We start from the raw sequence: 25,069 nt of genomic DNA, 5'->3' as shown, positions 1-25,069 counted from the left end.
TTCCAGGAAAAAATGTAATTTTGTCCAAAAGTTTCTAGCGGTTTATGTGACAGCTAGAAATATTTTTACATTTTCTAGTAGTTTTTAACAGCTACAAAGTTCATCACATTAACCGATGCCTCCTTCTTTTTTCTAGTGGTTATGTGAACCGCTAGAAAACTATTTCTTACACTTGATTTTCTAGCGGTTTGTCTAAACGCTACAAATATTGTTTGTTGTGGTTAAAACCGCTAAAAACGTCATAATTTAATCGCTAGAAAGTACATTTTTTTTGTAGTGCTAGGGACTAAATCGCAAAGAGAAAGTTCTCCGAGACTAAGAGAAAAGGAAGATAGAGGCTTTAGTGAGGTCTTGAGACCCAGGAATAAGAAATGGAGATGAATATAGGCCGAAAGTCATGTTAGAGGCCTCAACAAGGTGAATTATGGAGTTAAGCCGAAACAGGGGCAAAATCATAATTTTGTAAAGTTTCGAGCTGTAAGGGTAAAAATGAAAATTATGCCTGAAAATTTCAGAAAATTCTCAGAAAATGAGACAATATATGCTAAGGCCTATATGTGAAGTCTGGGGGTTAGTATAAGGAGTTGAGGTAATTAAGGGCCAAAAGTTGTGCTAGGAACCTTAGTTGGAGGATTCATGAGGCTAAACCCAAGCAAGGACTTAAAATACAAATTTTGCAAAGTTTTTGGTCAAAAAGGGCAGTGATGGAAAGTAGGTTTGAATACCTAAGAAAAATTCTAGAAAAATAGAAACGAGATCTAAAGGGCCGTATGAGGCTGAAAATGATGAAAATACCCCTAAAAGGAATTTGTGGAATTCTTATGGTTTTGGCTAATTTTGAATATTAGTAAAAATTGAATTATTCAAAATAGGGGGAGGCCTCAAATAATTGGACAAAAATAGAAAAAAAAAATACTTGAGGACTTATCACAAGTTTTAAAAATAATTCTGTCCCTAGAAAATAAAGAGGTTGGCTTTAATAGAATTTAAAGCCTATTTATACACTATTTGAGGAAAGTCAAAGTAAACTATCTAGAGATTCTCTTTTGACTTAAGAAAAATTAGATAAATTCCCTGTGATGAATGTACAGTATTGATACTTAGAGACAATTTCTTAGAGTCAGAGTGTAACATCCAGACTTTTGGGCCTAGAAGTTCCAAAAATAGCCTAAATTAAATAGGTTACCAGACCCCTGTGAGCAGAAGTCTCAAAGATGAGAAAGGAAGTTAAAGTAGTTTCAGGGACTAAACTGCAAAGTAAAAGTTTTCAGGGGCTTGAGTATAATTAAGGTTAGAGGCTCCAGTAAAGTCTCGAAAGCCCATAAAGAGAAAAGAGGCTAGATACAGGCCAAGGGGTAAGTTAGAAACCTTAAAGAGATGGTTCTATGAGGTTAGGCTTAAGCAGGGGTAAAAGCGTAAATTCAAAAAGTTATGACCAGCAAGGGCAAAAATGGAAGAGTATACAGAAAATTCCAAGAAAATCCCAGAAAATGGAAAATAATATTATAAGACTCTTCTATGAAGAGAAAAGATGAAAATACCCCTGAGATAGCTTCAATGAAATTTATGAGGTTATGACGAGTAAAAAGTACACTGTTTGAGGTAATTATTTAAAATAGCAAGAGGCCTAAAAAATGTACGTAAAAATGAGGATTAATTGGTTGAAAGGTTATACTAATTTATAAAATTAGTCCCGCAACCAAATGGCTAGTGGAATGGCTTTAATAAATTAAAGAGCAGATTATACCGATAAAAAGGTATTTTAGTAAATGATTTTTATACAAGGCTTAAAGGAAGTGTTATGGCCTAAGAAAATTCATAGATACTCTCTAGAATTAAAGGGAATTTATGGATATGATAGAAAATAATTACAGAGGCCAGAGCACTGTAATTATAGAAAAGAAGTTAAACCCGGAGTAAAAGTGCACCGATAAAGTGTTAATCAGAGTCTTGCACTTTACTTGGGCCATAAGTCGCCACTTGTCAAGCCTTTAATGGATGGTAATTAAAGCTTTCCAAGTGTCAAGCTACCAATGGAGAGGATCTTGACTTTGGAATGTAATTATATTATGAATTAAGTTAATTAAGAGAGAGGTTTCAAGAAGGCTTAGGCATTTGACACTTGGACTTTCATTAAATGTGGTAGATAAGATATTTTGAGAGCACTAAGGAGCTCATCTCTCCCCTAAATCAGATGGGAATTTCGTCCAAGGCAAAGAGGAGAGGAAAAGAGAGGGTTTTGGAAGGAGAACCAAGGAAAGCTATCAACTTTGGTCATCAATCAAGGATTCAAGGTGAGATTTTGGTTTTAGATGTGTTCTTGTCTTGTTTTCCTTCTCTTTTAAGGTTGAAAAATATGTCTTCTCTCCCTTTTGATGGCTGGTGGAAATGGTTGATGAGTGGGGAAGGGAGTTTGGTTGTTAGATCTTGCTAGAACACCTCAAAGTATGGTAGATCCAAGTGGATCTATGTGAAAATTGGAAGAATTATGTGCTGATTTGATACCTATTTCGAATTAGTTACTGTTCATATCTGATTCTGAAATTTGGCATGCTTAAAGTACACTTTGTGAGCTTTAAATCCATGGGTAGAACACTTCATTTGGATATGTGTACGATTTATGGTGATTTTTCAAAGTTAGGGTTTGAAATCTGGAAACAGTGTTGAACTTTTGGAAGAGTTTCAAGTTCTGTACAATTCCGGTACTGTTCGGTATAGAATTGGTTCCTAAAACTATTTTTCCTTTAAATTTAACTTAAGGATATTTTAGTGAGACTTGGAATCACTCAATTTGGATTTTTCTAGATTTAATTATGAATTTTCAAAGTTGAGTAAAAATTCTGGAGTTTCTGCGTGAACAGTACCCGCGAACCAAAATTTCCAGATTTGGTATTCTTGAATCTAAGGCCATCTAAAGTGGTCCTAATTGATAAGAAATGGATCTTAAGGATGGAAAATGATGAGATTTATATTAGAAAAGTTAGAAAGAAAACCCTAAGACTAAGAGAAAGGGTTGAGGTTAAAGAAAGCTAGTCTTGAACTTTATGTAATCTAATGGTCCTAATAGATTGTGTGATCATTATGGTTATGTTTAGGACCTTTGGAACATCCAAGAGGATGTCTAGTGATGTTGACCGAATGCCCACATGGTTGGAAAGTCAAGGGAGTCAAAGGAAAAGTAAGAGGAAGGCTTGAGGTGTAAGGTAGTGAACTTACCTATAGTCATTACTTGATGTGGTATGCTTGTGTGTTGCCGTGTACATGTTATTGAATGTTATTGTGACATGTTTTAGCTGCTATAATTTCTATTCATGATGAATAGATTATGTCTCCATGGCTATGCATCAAGAAGTTAGCTTTGAGCATACTAGTATGTCACTAATTAACAAGAGAATAAACAAGTTGCGTGTAGTGCATGAGCATCCATTTAGTATAATTAATATGGTATTGTTTGCTACTGAGATTCTCCCAAATCTCACCCCCTCCCTAACCAACCATTTAGGTCAATCAATGGTGGGCACTAATGGTATGAGAAGCAAGGAGAAGAAGTGGAGAGTTATTGAGCTAATGATTGATATTATTATTCAATGTATAATTCTCCTATGTTATGACTTATTTTGTGAATGCCATGTATTTAATTATAAAGTTTATGGTGTGTATAGGAATGTATGAGCATGAATGGGAAAAAGTAAGCCCATGTTAGGTATGCCAAAGAAATAAAAAGAATTAAAGTCAAGAGATGTTAAGGGATAAAACGTAGGTCATGAAATAGTTAGTTTCAAGCTTCAGTTTGACCTATCATATGAATGAGTTAAGCTACGAAATTTGGTATACTTATAGTGAACATCCCAATCTTTAAAATGAGTGGTAAATCACCTCATTTGGATGTGTATACGAAGAGATATAAATTTTCAAAGTTAAGGCACATAATCTGGAAAGTCCAGATTTTACCAAACGAATAGTAATCTTAATCCAATAAACTATACGTTTTCAATGAGGATGAGTTCAGTTGAATATTTTTTCCCTTAAAGAGTATTGAAATAGCTTTCCGTATAATTTTGGAGCACCTCCATACAATTTTTCTAAAATTAGTTTTGATTTTTCAAAGTTGGACCTGTAATCTGAAAACTGGATAGTGAACAGTAATTTTTCAAAAATTAACGTCCAAATTGAAATTTTTAAGTGTAAGACCATCCAACATGGTCTGGAATGGTTCTAAATGAATGCTAAGGTACTATATAAGTAAGGTGTGACACGTAGACTGGTAAAAAGAATTTGGTTAAGTTTACTTCAAAATAAATATTATTAATTGTTTTAATAGAAGAGCAAGGAAAGAGTATCACTTCCTCTTTAGACATGTTATATAATGCTATGTGGACTTATTTGGGGTGAGAAAATGGTGCCAGAACATGTTCGAGTGGTCCTAGATAAGTTAAGACTCGAAAAGTACCTGATAGGATATAGAATGGCAAGATAGGTTGAGGAATGCCAAGAGGCTAATTTTGCATGAATTTCTTACTAATTTAATGCCAAAATGATGAAGGGACATGGAAGAGACAAGTGTACAATTAGATAAAAGATATATGTATGGTTGGATGCAAGACATGTGTACAGTCAGGTGCAAGACATGTGCATGGTTTGATTAAAAGCATGTGGCTTGATGATGTTAACATGATGTAAGCATGATATCAAGATGACACATGTCATCACAAGACAGAGAGGCAAAATGGAAAGCCAAGATTAAGCCACCTATTTACAAGATCAAGAGCCAAGATTCAATCTTGTTTTCTATATATACCCTCCCCTCTCCTCATTTTCGTCCAAGACTCATGAAATCATGAGAAAACTCTTACAAGTTGAATTCTAAAGAGAAAAAGAAGAAAGGAAGAGAAAGGCCAAGTGATTCTAAGCAAGATCAAGCTCCAAAACTACATATGTAAATGGTTTTTGATGTAGTTTTCACTACCCTTGTTGTTGAGCTTGGTTATGGATTTTAATGGTTTTTGGGAGCTTGAAACCCTTGGGGGTTATGCTGTATAAAATTGTTAAGTGTAGGGGAAGATAGAATTGATGTTGGAATAATATTTAAAGGCTTGAAAGGAGCAAGAACCAAGTAGTTTTATGTTGAAATTGGTTGAAGTTCATGATTGTGTAACTTGGGGAAACATTTTGGCCAAGCTGAGTTCTATACCTTAGGATTGGATTTTAATTATTTTGATGCTTCCAATGAGTTTATAATGAAAAATTGTGTGGGGTAAAGGTGAGAAAATAAGTTTGGAAGCATTAGAATTGAAAATGAAATTTTTGGACCCTACGTGCATAGTATTCGGCCAAGTCAAGAAATGAGGGAAGGAGTTGGATTTAGATAAATCCAAAAATTTGGATTTCTCATGAAAAATTGAGTGGGAAACAACTAAGAGAATGAATTTAGGAATCAAGATTAAGAAAGTGATATTTAAGGCTAAAGAGGAACAAGTTTAAGAGTTAAGATGGTTAATGATTTTTTTCATGGTCTTAATGGATTGGATATTATTGTGTATTATGAATTTAGGACCATGAGATACCAAGAAAGAGGAATGACAAGATTGTTCAAGCAACCTTGGATGGTTGGAAAGTAAAAGAAGCAAGAAGAAAGCTTAAGGATAACAAGTAGTGAACTTACCTTTCTTGTGTGCTTGATGTGTATTCTTATGTATTGATATGCATTATGTTGCTTGTTGATAATATAAGATGCTAATGCTAGTACGATACTCTATTTTATTGATGTTTTTCATGGCCATGCATTTTAATGTGAAACATTGAGCATGAGAATATGTTAAAAGCAAATATGAGTTAGACTAAGCAAGCATGTCATACATTTGTATCCATTTTGCATGCATAAATAGTAATATTTGCTACTGATATTCTCTTGAATCTCACTCTTCCTTAACTAACCATAATAAGTGATAATGATTAAGCAAAAGATGCATGACGTGGAAGCAAGGATAGATGAAAAGAATTGAAGAAATTCATTATATTAAATTGTATAATTTGTATATTAATGTATGATATAAACATGTCATTAATGTTATATGATAATAAATAATGATGATGACATGTATAATTGACTATGATAATTTGTGGGAATAGTTTATGGATTGATGCAATGAGATTATGCATGGAAAGAATTAATCATAAATTGTTAATGCAAATTAGGAAGATAAAGCATCTCTAAAGGAGCCACGAAATATTGACATAGTGGAAGTGACACAAATGATTGATTCTGCCTATGAAATTTGGCATGATTAAAGTACACATCTTGAGCTTTAAAACAAGAGGTAGATCACTTGAAATGAATGTGTGTGCTAAGATTTATGCTTACTCAAAATTAGGGCAAAGAAACTAAAAAGTATAGTTTTGACCAAACAAACAGTAAAACTTCATGAATAAACTATACAAATTGACAAGGGTTAGTCCAATTTTATTTTATTTTTCCTATAGAGAGCTGAAAGAGCTTCAAATAGAATTTTAAACTACTTCAATGTGATTATTTTTAATAATTAGTTCTGATTTTTTAAATTGGACTGAAAAATCTAGAATTTTACCAATAAACAGTAACTCGAGAATTAACTTGCAAATTTTCAATCTACAGGCTTGTTCATGAATTTCTTAAACTATAACACTTCCAAATACATACTCTAAGGGGGTTAAAGGAAGGATGCTTTAAGATCAAACCTGTGACCTCCCACTTACAAAGGGAGCTTACATAACACTATACTCCAAGGCCTTTAGGTCATACTCATGTTATTGAATGTTATGAAATAATAACTTGTGACACTTTAATAACTTGATTATAAATATCAAAGGTCCAAAGGCTTATGGTTCAATATAGAATGATACAAATGATCATTCAAAAATATATTTATTATATAAAGTTTTGAAGAATAATAACTTACAAAAATTAAAGCCTTAAAGACTCATGTTGTGACTATATAGTTTGAGTTTTAGTCCTTATGGTTCTCTTCAAATTTTCATTGAATTTGTAAATTCATGAAATAGGTTTTGAAATGTTAAATATATATATATATATATATATAAACTAAGGGCAATATTTTTCCAATAATGAAATATTGAGAAAATATATATGTTGTGAAAAATTTTGAATACTTCATATGTTGAGAAAGTATAAAAGGAAGTAAAGTATACCATATAGAAAAATAACAATATATATTAGTTCTTGAAGATTTATGTATGATATTTTTTGAAGAACTATATACAACCAAGAAAAAAATTGATATAGTTTCAAAAGAATTAGTAGCAAAAATTGACATAATTCTTTAAAAAAAAAATAGTAACAAAATTGATGTAGTTCTTGAATAGCTAATGTAATTCTCCCCCTTTCTGTGTGGGCAAAAAAGAAATGATAATAAAAATTATGACCCATTGATATACACACACACACAAAACCTTCGTTCATTAAAGGGTCTTAAAGTGGCAATTTAATTGAATTAACACCAATGGTTATATGTGAATTGCAAAGTACTTGGATTTTCAAGTCAAAGATATGTTACTAATTTATTATATGCTATTCACTCTTTGATATATAGAAATAAGAAGAAAAGTATATTTACATGACTCACACTAAGGGAGAGATTGTTAGAATACAAGCATGGATCATGTGAATGGAATTTGTTATCATTGGTACTTATGACATTCCTTATATCTCATATTCCTTTTGAAAAAGGCTCTAAAAGAGTTAGTGGTGCTTGCCCCTCTGAGAGTGCATAAGTTTCTACCATTAGGTGAAAAATAAAAAATAAGGCTCTAGAAGAGTCATATCATCATTTATTATTCTGAAGATAAAATCTATGATTGATAACATATTCCTTGTGAATTATTAAAGTGAAAAATGAATAACATATCATGATAACTAGAAGTTTACTGATAATTAAGAATAATATTTTAATAAACTAGAAGTTTATATTTGTATGCCTTGGCATAACTGGTTAGATTATCTCGGATCATATGATGCAAAATATCATGGAGAATATGCCATGAATTAAGTATTGTTTCTCTATTTAGTGCCTCCCCTTATTTGATGGTTTTTGAATAACCGTTAAGTATTTGGTATCAAATATTTATAAATTTGCAATAGTGTTTTCTTACTCAAGGGGAAGTAAGAGCCTAGAAGGCTAATTTCGTACTTTGGGGGAAAGAGCTAAAAGGTCAATCCCTCACTATGGGGACATAAAAGAATCCTCATGGCCTATCCCTTATTTTAGGGGGATAAAAGTGATAAACTTCTATTTTGCAGTGTTATTTTATATCTTTTTAAAGATTTTATCAACTAAAATGAGATTAGTTTGCATTTATTATTACTACTTTCAATTAATGAATGACTTTATTAAAATAGAGCAAAACGAGGTAATTTTGTTATATTTTTATCTTTACACTTAAATAATTAAACTTGGGGCTTTATGGTATTATCTCATTATTTTGTAGGTCATTATGGAGGAATTAATTTTAGGTTATTATATCATATTGGAAAGGAATTAAAAGAAGCTAAAAAAAAATAATAAACACAACCAAGGAAAGCTAAACAAACCATTTTTTGGGGGGAATGAATTTTAGGGCATTTGATTGGATGAATGGGAGGATTCAATCATGCAAGAGGAGAGCTAAAATTTATCCCTTTTAGCATGCGTTTAGAAGTGTTATGGTTCAAGCTGACTAAGTAAGCCTGCATATTGAAAATTTGAAATTTGATTCTCAGGTTACTATTCACTAGTAAATTCCAGATTTCTGATCCAATATTGCGAATTCATAACTAATTATACAAAAATCATATTGGGATGATCTAAGTCTCTATTTAAAAATCTTTCAGTTCTCTATAGGAAACAAATATAAATTTGGACTTAAATCTTCTTAATTTATACAGTTAATTCACTAAAATTTACTGCTCATTTGGTCAAATAGTAAATTTCCAGAATCTCTACACTAACTTTGAGCAATCATATCTCTTAGCACACACATTCATTTTAAGAGATTTACCACTTGTCTTAAAGGATGTTTACTAGTTTTTCACCAAATTTCATGAGCAGATTTATCCATTTACTTCTTGTTCACTCTGTCTTAATCTTGCTACTCATTAAGAGTGATTTATCTACTTTACTTGAAAACAACAATTCATATTCATTTCTTTCATACATATAATCATTCTAACATTGCATAAATCATACTCATGTATCACCATGCTCAAATTTACATGCCTTCATCATCATTTAACATTACATAACATTGATAACCATATTCATTTATATATTAATATAAAGATTACATTAAATACATAAGTACAATTATCACTTTCTTCTCTTCTTTCTTTGTTCTTCTTCATGCATTCCTCTTCCTTTGCATATCATACCTATTATGGTTGGTTAAATGAGGTTGAGATTAAGAAAAATCTTAGTAGCAAACAATAACCATTTAAACATATATGACAAGCTGGATATTCATAACATGGTTGCAACCTGACATCTTTATAACATAATGACATGTTTGAAAAGCATCATGTATTTATCATAAAACACATAGACCTGTAGCATACTTTAAACATATTCACATTCACAAATACATCAGTTCATAACATCACATAAACATACAAGTATGCCATACATGCAAGCAAATACTAAGCATATAAGGGTAGGGTAAAGTTTTTTATCTTTAGCCTTTCACATTCAATCTTTCCTCTTACTCCCCTATGCTTCCAATCATAAAGGTTGCTTGATCAACCTTTCCATTCATCGTCCTTGACATCACATGGCGCTAACCACATTAGCACATCATTATCATTCATTTATTAGAGCTATAGAATTAATTACATTTATACTTTCCTCTTTTGTATACTCTAACATCTTACTTTTGAGCTTTGATTTCAATCTTTATAAAATTAATTTTACACGCTATTACCACATAATTTTGCATGATAGTCTATTTCTAAGCTCAAATTCAACAAAATCCAACTCCTTCCCCTTCAATTCAACTTGGCCGAATGCATAGGGTTAGGGTTTAAAATTGCATTTTCAATTTCAATGCTTCTAAATTTGCTTTCTTATATTTACCTGGTGCAATTTTTAATTCTAAATGCAACCCTAGCATCATCCCCATGTTTGGCTGAAATTCTCATGAATAAAGGGAAGTTAGATTCTTTCCAATTTTATCACTAAGCCACTTGATTCTTCTTCCTTTCTATCTATTAAACATGATTCCATCATCAATCATCTTTTTCATGACTTAATCAATATTGGACAGCATAAATACTTAGGGTTTTATGCTTATAAATCTCAACAAAAAGCATAACCAAATTTTGCAAGACACAAAACATCATAAACTATATTGAAAATCATGATCTTATCTTCTCTTGAAACTTAGATTTTTTTAGGACTTGAAGCTTGTCTCCTCCTCCTTTTTTGCTTTAAAATTTCATGCTCCCCTTGCTCTTCCTCTCTTGGCCATCCAAACATTGAAGGGGGAGGGAGAAAGGAGTATTCATAAGGCTCTAGTTACCATTTATCTTGGGTCAATTCAAATTACTTTTACTATTTTACTATGACACATGTCACTTGATAAAACCATGTATTCCTTGATCTTGCCAAATGTCCAATTAAGATGCCATGTGTTGCTCTTCTAATTTTTCCTATGTGCTCTAATCAAATTGAAAAGTAGTTTGAAATCTAAGGTAACTTCTTTCCAATTTTGTCCTTAACAAAATTGTATAATTCCAACCTTATTCTCATCATCAAATTAACATTAAAATAGGGAGGAAGATAGGGAGAAATTTCGTTGATGGGAAAAAGTTGCATTATTAGGATTATTTTATCCCTTTTTCATGCAATTCTTGATTTTTCTCATCTTTTGATTCCATAGAACCATTCTAAGCACATTTCACATGCTTAGACATGATTTCTTAATCAAGTATCCACATGTATAATATTCTTGATGATTATTACAAAAATCCACAATAATTCTCAATAATCCATAAATATTCATGAATAAATACAACATTCTTTCAAGAGGCATTAAACTCGATTGTCTCCCAAGATAATCTCCTGGCTTGATCCAACCCCTATTTGATGAATAATTGAACATAGAGGAATAAGATTTCATCAGAAATCTCAATAGTACTAAATCACAATTATTATGCTAATCATGCTATCTAAAAATGTGACATGTTATCATAAAACTAAGGTTATCATGCAACATTTCATGTGCTTATCAATTGTCATGGAAAGAGAGCCATAAATCAACTATTATGCCATTCCACATTACATATTGCCAAGGCATATTTGACATAGAATTTCACACATAAACATATTGCTTGCTCAATCACATCATGGCAACATAAAACAAATAACACATATAGATTTAAACAAGCAAGAAAGCAATCAAATTATGAATTCAATGCTACCTCTTTCTTAGGTATACAATTCAGCCTCTTTAGGTATTTGATGCTTCTTTTGGTTTTCTTGCACAATGTCTATCAATCCAAGCATAAATACATTCCATATTACTAATAATCCAAGCATAAATACCATTGCTTAACAATAAACTCATATAAACCCATGTTTCTTTGATTTTTAACATTATTATTTTCTCTTTGTTTCAACCAATCTCTTGGGCCATTCTTACACAATTTTTCATGTAAAATTCAAATAATCAAATCAGATTTAACAAAATCACATTCCTTCCCCTTTAACTTGCTTTGGCCGAATAGTAGGGTTTAGGAGTCCAAAATTTTTATTTTTGATTCCAATGATTTTAGATACTTTTTCTTGTATTTTTTTGCACAAAAATACCTTTTAAACTCATTGAAATCATCAAATCACATTAAAACAATCTCTAATCTTAAGAACACATAGTGGCCGAATAGTATGGTTAAAACCCTAACTTTGATTTTCTTCCAAAATTCAATCCAAACATCAATCAAACATATCACTCCAAGCTCATATTCATGGTTTCTATCCTTTCATAATGCTTCCTCATAGTGACAAAAAATTGGCAGCATGGTAGCTTAGGTTTTGTCATGAAATTTCAACCAAAACAACCATTAAATCTAACCAAAATCAAGCTTAGACATACTTTAATGGATCCTTGCTTAAAGCTTGATGATTTTCTCTTGCTTTGGAAGGTTTTAGGTGCTCTTTAAGGTTGAGTTTTCAGTTGAACAAAATTTCTCTTCTTTTTCCTAATTTTGGCCATTTCACTCTTTTAGGGGAGTATTATAAACCCCAATGGCCTCGTTTTCTGCCATCTAAAGGGACATGTGTTCCTGTTCACAACCCTTAATTTTCAGGTCATGCCAAATGTCCCTTTGTCTTTGATTTTTCTTATATGTTTTGGGCTTAAATTGGGTTTAAACTCTCTTGGCAAGAGGGACCATGGGCTACACAAATTTTATGGACTTTCTTGGCCCAAAATGAGCTAAAAAATGATTAAAGAGAAAGAGGAAATGTGGCCCAATCACAAATTAGCAATTTTCAACTAAAACTCATAATATTGGTTACTATTTTCAAAAATAGTTTTGGCCCTTCAAAAATTTATTTTTCCCCATCAAAAATTCTCTTTTAATATGAAAAGGTCTCATGAATGTTTCTGAAATTTATTTCCACCTTTAACTTTATGTATTGAATTTTCTCTAAAATCATGTCTTACCAATAAAGTTTCATCATAAAATATCAAAAAATAATTTCCTTCACATCTTGAGACCCAAGATAATTTGAAATTCATAATAATATTCTAAATAATTTTTTCATATTTTTTCAAATTTATTGAGGCCTTGGGGTAACTCAAGTAATTAATTATGACAAAAAATCCTTATTAGGTCATAAAATACTGATAAATCTTGAAAATTCTGTAATAAATTATTTTTACCCCTTTTTCACCTTTGTGACCTTATATACTATTCTAAATCCTCAAATCTCCAATTTTTTTTTCTATTTTTGGGGAATTTTTTAATTTTTCTGATACCCCCTTACAGTTTGTCCAACCTATACCGGATGTTATGAAAATATTAGTCCTGACCCTATTTGGATTTTATGTCATGTATGGCTATGTTAGCTAATCTACTTTTTTTATTGGCCCTTGACTAAATTTTTCATTACCATTATTAAGGTTAAATTTTATAGGATGTGACAGGCTGATAGCAATGGTACAAGGAGCTTTGTTTAGCAAGTTATTTGCTAAAAAAATTAAGAATATGAGATTAAAAAAATAATTATTGAAAATCTTGGACCATTAATAGGCAACTAAGGCAAGTCATTATAGTTTCAACTAATTTAGATCTTATAGTTCTTTTTATCAGGTTCTTATACTTTCAATTTTTTTAATTAGATCTTGCATTTATTTTCCTTTTTATTTGATTTTTATAGTTTAACCTGATTTTTATTAAAGTCCCTACATATTTTTAAATTTATTTATTAATTTAATTTAAAATAATTATATATAATATTGAAATATAAATTATTAATAATACATTTAAAATTAATGATAATAAATATAACTAATATAATTAACTATATAAGTTTAATTCAAAATTCTAAATAAATATTAAAATAAAATTACTCTTGTAATATCTTATTATAGAATATTATTGTTTATCGGATAATATTATATAATATTATATTTTATATTTATCAAAGAATATTATTATAATTTATAGAATGAATAAAGAAATTTAGAGACATGATTAAAGATCAAGTGAAACTATGAGGACTTGCTAACTCAGTGTATCTAGCCAACCAATAGTCAAATTTAATCTGGATAATGGCTGGGATGAAATTGCTACGATTTGAAAACTTCTAAGGTGAAATTGAATCCAAAAAATCTTTCTGATATCTAGCGCTTTTTAGCAAAAAATTTTTAGGATAAATTTACACCTTAACTCTTATTATTATTATTTTTATATTGAGAATGTGTCTTTTCTATAGATATTAAAAATGTATTAAATATTTGAAAATTTACCCTTATTAATTGCCTCTCGCGCATTGAATTTTCAAATCAAATTGTGTAATTAACACGAAAAATTTTGTTCAATTAATTTTGAGGTTATGTCTAGCTTTATAACCCTAAATTTCAAGGACAATTAATTTCGGGGTATGCCGTATATGTATGGCAACAAAATGTTACGCGGAAGAAGATATCCAATACTGATGGTAATTAACAACTAAAACCAAGCTTGATAACGAAGCAAGTTTTAAACATCATTTATTTTGTAACCGCAATAGGGGGAAAAAAAATCTATGCATCATTGCGATTCACACTTGACTTCAATGCAAAAACATATATGCATTATTATCATTCACAATGTCTTAAAAATAGTAAAATATATCCATCACTTCATCACAAGTATATCATAGCATTATAAGAGCATTACCAATTGTAAGAGAGTGATGATTTTCAGCGAGCTTCAATCACAGTAGTACTCATCTCATTAACTGAATTAACTCCTTCACTGATTGACGGATTTGAATCATCACAATTAGTTTTCTTGAAAAGAAATGCTGGTTGCTTTGGATGAGGAAGAGTTGAGTCATTATCCAACATGAAAACAACTTCTGACATGGTAGGTCTATCTGTTGGATATTCTTGCACACATAAAAGCCCAACATGAATGCATTTGAGAACTTCATGTTCAAGGCATGGATCACCTATTAACGATGGATCAATAATCTCCATAGCTCTGCTTTCTCTCCAAAGATTCCAAATCTGAAATGATTGAATTCATTAAGCAAGCGGACTATTAGAAAAGAGCAAACTTAACTCAAGTTGTTCATTATCTGTATTTACATGTCCAACCAAAGTAGAAGTAATGTCATCATAATGACCACTATTCTTTCTGCTAGTAACAATCTCCAAAAGTAAAACTCCAAAACTGTACGCATCTGATTTTATTGAAAAATTCCTTCCATTGCATATTCGGTGACATATAACCACTGCAAAATATTAATGAAATTTGTCAATAATCATTCTGACTAGAGATACTTAGTTTTATAGCACTGAATTGTTTTTTTAATTATTTCTAGCATATTTTGTCATATGAATATATTGACTTTGAATTTGAATGGGCTGGAATGAATCACAAACCTATCTAGCTCGTGTTTGAAATGATATTTGACTAAGAAAAATGGATTTTCTAGCATTGAAATTTACATTATTTATATACAGATATTGAATTGTAGAAAATCATTCCCAACGAAGTACTACTTCAAAGTGTAGCTTTTAGTGTTACTAGTATTTTTCGAACTTGTGGAAACTAGGCATATGTACGTGTAATGCAGTGCTAGGGAACTGAAGTAATATGAGCTATAGAGTACTTACTAAGTTCCAACAACACGGTTTGTGTTTGCTTCAGTTTGGTCACCACCAAATATTCTTGCCATACCAAAATCTGCAATTTTAGGATTCATTGCAAGATCTAACAAGACATTGCTAGCTTTTAGGTCTCTGTGAATTATTCTTAATCTTGAGTCTTGATGAAGGTATAAAATTCCTCTTGCAACTCCACAAATGATGTAAAATCTTTTCCTCCAATCTAATTGTAATTTTTTTGCTTGATCTAGATAAAAGAGATAAACTATTAGAAGTAAAGAATATCGCTTGATCAATTCTCTCATTTTCAACAATTGTAAATTTTGACAAAATCTTATATATGTAGACAAATTAAATGAGAAGAAGACACACCAAATATGAAGGAGTCCAAGCTTTTGTTTGGCAAATATTCATATATCAACATCTTCTCTTCCCCATCTATGCAACAACCTAAGATCCTTACAAGATTTCTATGTTGGAGCTTTGCAATTAAAGTAACCTCATTCCTGAATTCTTCGATGCCTTGTCCAGAATACTTTGATAACCTCTTAACTGCTATTTCCATTCCATCTTTAAGTAGACCCTGATGTCAAAATCCATAATTTAATTCATGAATGTATGCATTTTATCTTTGTTGTATGAAACCACTACTATAAATAATAAGCTAATGGCATTGAAAACAATGTTACTCCAATTTATGAAATTTCAGACTATTTATACATAGAACATCTACCTTATATACTGAACCAAAGCCACCTTTTCCAAGCATATTAGCATCTGCGAAATTGCTTGTTGCCTCAATTATGTCCTTTAGGTCAAACAGAGTTAAATTGGAATTGTCTTCTCCGTCAAAAAAATATTCTCCGTGCATTCTTTTTGCTGTGTGAAATAAAAAGTGAAAAAATAGATGTAAGAGATGAGTTGTAATACAGCCAATTAATCACCACTGTAGATTAAAAAGACAAATCTTCAAGTAAGTGTAGTGCCGTGTATAGATTTTATCAACGCAACAACTTCATTTTGTGGGCGAAATGATGGAAATAAAGCTCACCTTGATTCCTGTTCTTTATTACAAACCAACATAAGAAAGAGATGACCAGGAATGTTATCAAGCAAATAGAAATAACTATGAGGGTCATCATCCCCTTCTTGCCAAGAGAACCATAATGCTTCCTTTCATATCTAGCTGCAAACAATAATACACCAAAGAGGAATTTAAGTTCAAACAACTAATATAAGCTTAAAAATGCCCACCCCCCAAGGAATTATCATGATACTTTTGAGAGAGATTAAATGAATATACTTTTACTAGTGTGGGAAAATGATACTTCTTACAATAGATCATCTCAGTATGTAGATTTAAAGATCCATCTATACATAGTTTGGATAAAGACGCGTCTTTATTTTGAATTTGTGCCTAAAACATTCAGCTTCGGGCTTGAGGCCTCAAATATGCATTCCTCTGATATCTTTATTGTCTATTATGATGCTAATTTTGCAAATATTTTCTTTTGATGATTCAATTTTACATAAAATTAGTGCATACTGATATCTTGAGTAAAAAAATAGTGCAATTTTAAAATTTTTATTATTTTTCAAAGAAAATATACCCTAAAATTTTGAGGCACATTAAAGGTCGGGAGGCTGGGACACCACAACAGATATTAGAGGGAGACACATTAAAGGCCCCAGATGTTCTACTTCCGACTATTTATCTTCCCAATTTGTCCCTCACATATAATTTTCTCTCAATTTGATCCCTTGCAAATATAATCATTATCAATGATGATTTTTGGCTAATATATCATCAATATAAATAATAATCAGCTGCATGTTATAAAATGGTATACAATGACCAAAATAAATTTTATAATTAAAATAAATAAAATACTATTCTCATTAAACAATCTCTTAAAATTAAAAAAATTAATTAATATTAATTAAATGAAGAAAAATTTTAGAGAACAGGGCATATTTCAAAAGAAATAAATTATTTTATGAATTTTGTGGTTTTATCAGAATTTAATAATATGATCACAAATACACAAATTACATCTATATTACTTAAAAGTTCTTTTTGGCTTTAAATTTTGTACTTTTAATAAGAAAAACGTAAAAGAAGTGAAGGTGAAGAATTTACCCAATTCATTTGCATCCACACGCACATACAAATCTTGGCCCACATTTTCGAATGTTCTGATGTCTTCCATATCAGCATGCCATGTCAAACACCCACTTTCTTTGACCTCATCCGCATTCGTATACGCCACACACGAACAATCCCTCAGGCACTTTTCCTCACAACTTTTCAATTTCATACTCTCGCTCTTATCCACACGTGCCTTTGATGTATCTGGCACCTTCACATGTGCCACTTTCACAAACCCCTCCCCGCTACGACACGTGGACACATTCTTCTTCCTCACGCACCCACTTGACCCATTTCTCATATTCCACTCATATGGGTTCATGGGTTCGAATCCGGGCAAGCACACACACTCAAACTTGTTCATATTATATGGGTCACACTTACTATTCGACCCACACCGACGATAGTGGTCACAGTCCTCTGTCGGACCATACCAAACTTGGAGCCAATTATTCTCCTTAGCTCGCCAAATAGTTCGTGTCTCATGGCCAGTGTTGTCTAGCACCATTATTAAGAATACTGAAGGGTCCATGACTTGGGTCACAGTGCTAACTTCACTGGCATTGTTAATATAAGTGACGTTGAAGATGAAGTTGGGCGTCATTTGTGGTATTCCACTAAATCTCTGACCCGTCCAAGACCCGCCTCGCCAAAATGGAGCTCCATTTTTAAGCAAGAACAGTTGAGGATAACCTGTTGGGTCGATCATGTGAGTCACGTCCCCCATTTCTGGGTCGTCTGGGGATTTCCATGATGTCATGGACCAATTAAAACCAGTTCTCAGGTCCACCCCAATTTTCATGAACGGAAGCATCGTGTCGCCAGGGTAGTCAAAGCTCTGCCATATTGGCCTGCCTTTATTTCTGATTAAAACCAAGTTTCCAGTGTCCTGAAGCTCGGCAAAGGTGTGACTAAAAGATGAGAAAGAAACACTGGAAGACCAAATGGGGGCATTTCTATTTAGATTAGTATCATTGTAAATGAGAACGATGTTCCCATGGACATCAATGGACAAAACTCCAAAAGTATTATTGAGAGGAGTCTGTCTATTAGCAACCCACACAACAACTGGTTTAGAGGATCTTGCAAACCATATTCCAACATAGCGCTTTCTTGAATTGTTGCTAGGAGTGAAAAAACCGAGGGCAAAGGTTCCTCCATTTGAGAGCAAAACATCGCCGTCTTTGAGGGGCTGGCTTGGGGTTATTCTATGAAGAGAATGGCAAGAAGAATGAAGCACCAATAGAAGAAACAATGGAACATTTATCAGAATTAGGGCTTTCGCAGAATAAGGCTTCATGGTGGTAACGGGGCAAGGGATAAAGCTGGGGCTAAATTTCTCCAGTCGGTTATACTGCAGCGGAGCTAAAAGGGCACAGATATTTATAGTACCTCTTAACATGTCAGATATACTGGTTAGGCGAGTCGTCCAAAAGGTATAGGACTCGCTTACAATAAAGTCTTGCTTTTCTGCAGCGTTGCTCTGTCAAAGAAGTAATCAAGACATCCTAGATTGAAAATTATATGATATTTCTGTTCAAAAAATTATCATTACTTTGCGTGTACGCGTGTGTATACTAGGGCTTCGGGTTTTCTCTTTTCTGAATAAATTAAAATGATACGACTTAAGGTGATGGCTGTCATATGGGTCCCTAGGGCAACAATATTAATGGTGATTGTGAAGTGTGATGGGGACACAATGAGAAACTAAGGGTGTGTTTGGATGAAACCAAACCGTGGTTTGTAAAAGTGATTCTGGAGAATCGATTTTGGGAAGAATAGATTCTAGAAAGAATAGATTTTATGAAAAAATGATTTTGAGAAGTGAGAGTGTTTGGATAGTTGTTATCAGTAGCACTTTTTATATATACAAATTACTAAAAAAAAAGAAATAAGTTAATATGATAATTACAGAAAAATAGATTTTATGATATATTTTAATTTAGAGGAATAAAATTGTTAATAATATATTTTTTATTAACATAATTAATAACACATAAGATAATATAATTAATAAATAATTAATATATATTTATAAAATATAAGATTAAATATGTTTATAAAAAAATATGTTTATAAAAAAAATAACAAGATACATATCCTATAGGCTCTCACACTCTCCCTTTTTTCTTCAAAAGCAAAAAATTTTTGCTTCAAAACCATGGTTTTGGTTTTTGAGGGGGTGTTTGGATAGCATTTTGTGCAAACCATGGTTTGAGCTTCCAAACCATGGTTTGCAAGTGCATCCAAACGGTGCCTAAATGGTGATTGTGAAGTGCGATAGGGACACACAACGAGAAACTAAGCTATGGGACCTGTTCAAGGTCTTTGGTCTTGATCTTGCCAAAAGAAAAAGTCATTGGTCTTTCTTCCTCTCGCGAGACTATGTTTAAGGTTCCCATGAAATTTCAGAAAAGATCTTTGCACTGTTTGAGAAAAATATCCTTCCAGACCAGCAAATACTGCTTTAGACTGGGTCATGTCTTTCTTTTCTTTTTCCATCCAGACCAGTAAATTTCTTAAGTCAGTTATAAATAGCTCAAAAAAGGGACAGATATATTTGTAATAATACTCTTTAACTGACTTACATTTAAGTCTTCCTTCAGTGTGTGCAATGTTGTTCTGTTGAAGACCATTCATTTGCGAGTCCAGATTACTAATCTGTCTTTGGGAGGGCATGCTAAGACAGTCCAGATTGAAAATTATATAATATTTCTATTTCCTGTAAAGTCTTTGGGTTGTTTTTGTTTTTTCCTTCTCCCCAGTAAAATGATCTTTTTAGGCTTTCACGAGCTAGACCTATTTTCTGTGTATTTAGACCGATGCACATGTAGCGAGACTGTATAATTAAAGATTATGGTGGTCATGGCTCCCTCCAACGCACAACAATAATACTAATGGAGAAATAATGGATGTGGTTGTGTGAAGTGAACGTGGAACTGTTTAAGAAAAGTCTTTTGGGCTTTAATGGTTTCTTCCTCACAAGACTATGTAGTTAAGGCAGGTCTGAATAAAATTTCAGAAAAGATATCTTTGCACAGCTTGAGAAAGATATCTTTCTAGGGAGGTGAACATCCATAGTTCCATGTTGTTACAAGTCTTGGATGAGTTTTCTTGAAAAAGTGAGGAGCCTCACGAGTGTAGTATGGTGTATAAATTTAAGTTCTCTTCTAATAAGCTTCTTTTTTTTTGGGGGGGGGGGGGATTAAACTCTCTTTGAACTTGTGTTCATAATATATTAATGAACGAGTTTTTTTTTTTTTGGGGGGGGTGGTTTCGGGGACCGCCAACACATAATATTTTCATTCAATATAATAGAATCATATCATGACCACAAATAGACATGTAACGTTAAAAACAAAACTAAGCTAACAACTTATAAAGCGTAGGTGGACCAGAATTACTAACAACATAATGACTGCGAACACAAGAAGACAGTTACCGATGAATATATAGCTTTGAATAATAAGAAATGTGATCATTTTCCCTTGAGAATCCGCAAAATAGGCCTATTAATTAAGGAACCGCCATATGCTTCCAACTTAGGTGGGTGTGCATTCATTTGTCTACAAGACTTCAATGCTCGTAAATCCTGCCTCCTAATAATCCACATCGACCTTCTTCATCTTGACTTGTCCACTATTTTACCGCACACACAAACATGTCTTAATAATTAATATTTCTCTAAACCGATATGCTTCTTAGTTCTTATTTATAAGTCACTTATATCCCAAGCTCACAAGTCAAGAAATGTATTAAATTGATAATTTTTTCACATGTGCCATATTAAAGAAAAGGTGTTAAAGCTATATTTTATATTTTCTCTCACCTATTTACTTTAGTTTTCTCCATGCATTTATTAAGTCAATAAGAGTAAAATTGGGAAAAAAAAACTAATTACACTACCAAAAAAAAAAGTGATTAGCAACAGAATCGAATTAGCAATGAAAAATTCCTCTGTCGCTAATTGGATTATTGACAAAAAAATTTTGTTGCTAATTTTTCTATCATTACTCCATTACTAATTTATGATGAAAAATGCGATGGAATTAGCTGCCACCTTATCACCGGTGATGACTACCTGCCACTTCCATATGTTGCTATCACTTCAACTTAGCCGCCATATATCACTACCTCACCTCCACATGTTGCCATCTCACATGCCACCTCACCACCACGTGTCACCACCACATAGTTTCTCCTACAAGTTACTTCTCCACGACTCAAACTAGAGACCTTATGTGTGCATGCGCATTGCAATGAACTTGCTAACTTTTTATACAAAATTAAATAAATAAATATATATAATATTATTTTACTCAAACAATTATCTATACACATATATATTATTATTAAAAAGTAAAAATAAATTATATGAAAATTTTAATTTTAATGATTTTTATGACAAAATAATTTTTAAATATTCGTGTTACTATTTATTTTATAATATTTTATTTCTTTAAAAAATTATTTTTAATATAATATTAATTTCTAATGAGACTGATTTTGAATTTTAAATTTTGAATAATTTTTTCATAAATATATTTTTAAATTTAGTTTTTTTTAATTAATACTGATTAGATATATAATTTAATTATATATGTATTATATTGCATTATATTATAGTATCTATTTGTGTTTTATATATTTGATGAAAACTAAATTATTCTATATAAAAAAATGAAATGATTTGAATAGATTATAATAAACATTCTTCTCTTACTTATGCGTGTGTCTTACATAATTTTTTTAAAAAAACTTTTGTATATACAATTTGTTTGTGTTTTGAAGACCAAAATTAATCTATATCATGAGTTATTAATTATATTATGATCAAATTTCATTGTTTAATAATTCAAACTCAAAATTTACTTCAACGTACATTAGTTTGATCTATAATCATAAATTGATATGTTTATATAAATTCATTGTTTAGTTTTGAATTTCTATCATATATTACATCTTTCAATATATTGTATATATAATAGAATTGTTTCTTTCTTACATTAATTTGTATAAGAAAGTTATTAATATTCTTATAATATTTGTTTAATTATTATTAATAATCAAGAGGAATTGATTTTAATAAAGCATAAAACAAGCTTTTATAAGAAATTGTCTTCTTGTTTCAATATGTACGTAATAATGAGATGAATGATACTAATACATTCATTAATGCTAACTCCAAAAATATATTAATTTATTTTACAGTTGAAAATATATTTAAATCATTACATTCTTAATTATTTTATTATATAAATTTTTGATAGATTAGTGACCAATTGTGACAGATTTTTTTACGGATAATCAGTCGCTAAGTTTAGTGATCGAATTTTAGTTGGTAATCCATCAAAGATTAGCAATGGACTAATTTTTAGTTGCTAATTTTGTTAGTAATAAACTGCTTTTTGTAGTGTTAACTGCCCTATAAGTGACATAAATAGGAATAGAGTGGTATAAGCATAGTTTTTAATTATTATTTTCCTTGAAATAATGCAAATGCCCCCTCAAAATGCACATTAATTACTCCCTTTAATATAAATGTAGCAGTTAGATAATTAATTTACAGATATTATAAAAAAATTAGTCATTTATTAAAAAAATGTGTTGATTTTCTTAAAATACGATTTTAATCATTTGCATTAGATATTACTCTTTTGACAAAAAACTCTCTTAGCATGTGTAATCAATAGGGTGATTTTAGATAAAAAAATATATTTAGGAAACAAAATGAGTTGAGATTTTATATTTAAAACTAAAACAAATTTTTCTACTAACTTTTATATTCTGTACTAACACAAAAAGGTCCATTTTCGTGTTCTGGTGGCCTTTTTCATCTGTTTAAAGGGAGACGTGGACAAAGAAGTTGTAGATGCAGCTATATACTCACTTGTTGCAAAAAGATGAATATTGTGCGTCTACATTCATCTATTCACCGGACCAAACGAATATGCCCCACCATATTCAATTTGTCAAGTCTGGTGAACAGATGAATCAATTATTATTTTTTTAAAAATAAAATTTGGTAATTTGTTTATTCTAGTTTTTATTTGAACCTTGCAATTCAGACAAAAGCATATAGAACCAAAACATACTACAACAATAGTAGTGATTCAGCATAGACAAATCATCACAGTTTTCATACAAATAGAATCCTCAATCCTAATAACACCTTAAACCCTAACTTATCAAAATAACATCCACATAGTTAAGCAAAAAAAAAAAAAAAAAAAGAAAGGAAAAACCTGTACATTCTAACTTAATCATATAACACAAGTAACTTTAACACCATAAAATCTTCCTAACTTATCTAGGCCAAAAACCTCATATATCATTTTGAGAAAAGAACTCTTGAAGAAATTGTCCTGCCAAACAATTTTGAACACTATCAATCTCTTTATTAGCATAAGAGTTTTCATCATAAAAAATATGTAAGTTTATAAACAAGGAACTTTAAATTAATTAAGATAAGAGAATTAAAAAAGCTACAAATCAAATAAAAAAAGTCCTCAGAACACCTCTGAGATTTTCACTATAATCCCAAGATTAAACAGGTTCTTGGTGCCTCAGTGCAGTAATTGATTTCCTCAATCACTCCCCCTTACTACCCGTAACGTTACAATCCCTCTCAAGAGTCTACACTCTTGAGTTACTCTCAGAAAGTAAGTAAAGAAGGTGTATCAGTCTCTCTCACAGAGTAAATGTATATGAAACACTGATGCTCAGTAAAGAATAGAGTATTGAATACAACAGTAAATATTTCAATAGAGGATAGCTTGCGTATTAAATGACTCATTCAATGCTCTTCGTACCTTTTATAGTTAGAGAAGTTTAATTAACTATTAGACTGAAGAGCTTCTAGCCGTTGGAAATTCAGTTGCATGCTTTCCCAGTTTCAACGGTATTCACCATTAATGCTTCTGACACGGTAGGTTAAGGGCTACTAAATATCCGTTGAGCTTCGTATTCTGTAACAACACTTGTGTTAGTGGCAGTCTTACCCAAAAGGTGGGTGAATTGGGTGAGTTATAAAAATTTTAACTGAATTGAAACAATGAAATTAATAAAAACAGAGAGCTTAGAGTTAAAAAGATTTCACCGCAGATTAAAGACACCGGATTTATACTGGTTCGGTCTTAATCACTTGACCTATGTCCAATCCTCAGAACACCTTTGAGATTTCCACTATATATAGTCTAAGATTAGCCGGGCTTTTGGTGCCTCAATATAGCAATTGATTTTCTCAATCACTCCCCCTTACTACCCGTAAGGTTACAAACCCACTCAAGAGTCCACACTCTTGAGTTACACTCAGAACGTGATTACTGATGGTGTATTAGTCTCTCTCATAAAGTAAATGAGTATGAAACACTAAAGCTCAGTTAAAGAGAAAACAGAGTATTGAATGCAACAGTAAGAGTTTTTGCAGAAGGTAGTTCCCGTATTCAATCTTGTATTTAATGCTTTTTTATGCCTTTTGTAGTTGGGGAAGTTTAATAACCGTTAGATGAAAGAGCTTCTAGCCGTTGAGAGTTCGGTTACATGTTTTCCCAGTTGCAACAGTATTCACCATTAATG

At 31.5% G+C, this 25,069-nt stretch overlaps 1 pseudogene; it reads right to left on the bottom strand.

Moving 5' to 3' along the window:
- Positions 1 to 14,299: 14,299 nt before the first annotated feature.
- On the bottom strand, positions 14,300 to 18,826 carry LOC114759403 (G-type lectin S-receptor-like serine/threonine-protein kinase At1g11410; annotated as a pseudogene).
- Positions 18,827 to 25,069: the final 6,243 nt, after the last annotated feature.

This window comes from Neltuma alba, unplaced genomic scaffold (genome assembly GCF_004799145.2).
Source record: "Neltuma alba isolate B1F8T4 unplaced genomic scaffold, ASM479914v2 tig00010840_pilon, whole genome shotgun sequence".
Classification (NCBI taxonomy): Eukaryota; Viridiplantae; Streptophyta; class Magnoliopsida; order Fabales; family Fabaceae; genus Neltuma; species Neltuma alba.
This window is presented reverse-complemented; position numbering and strand designations above follow the sequence as displayed.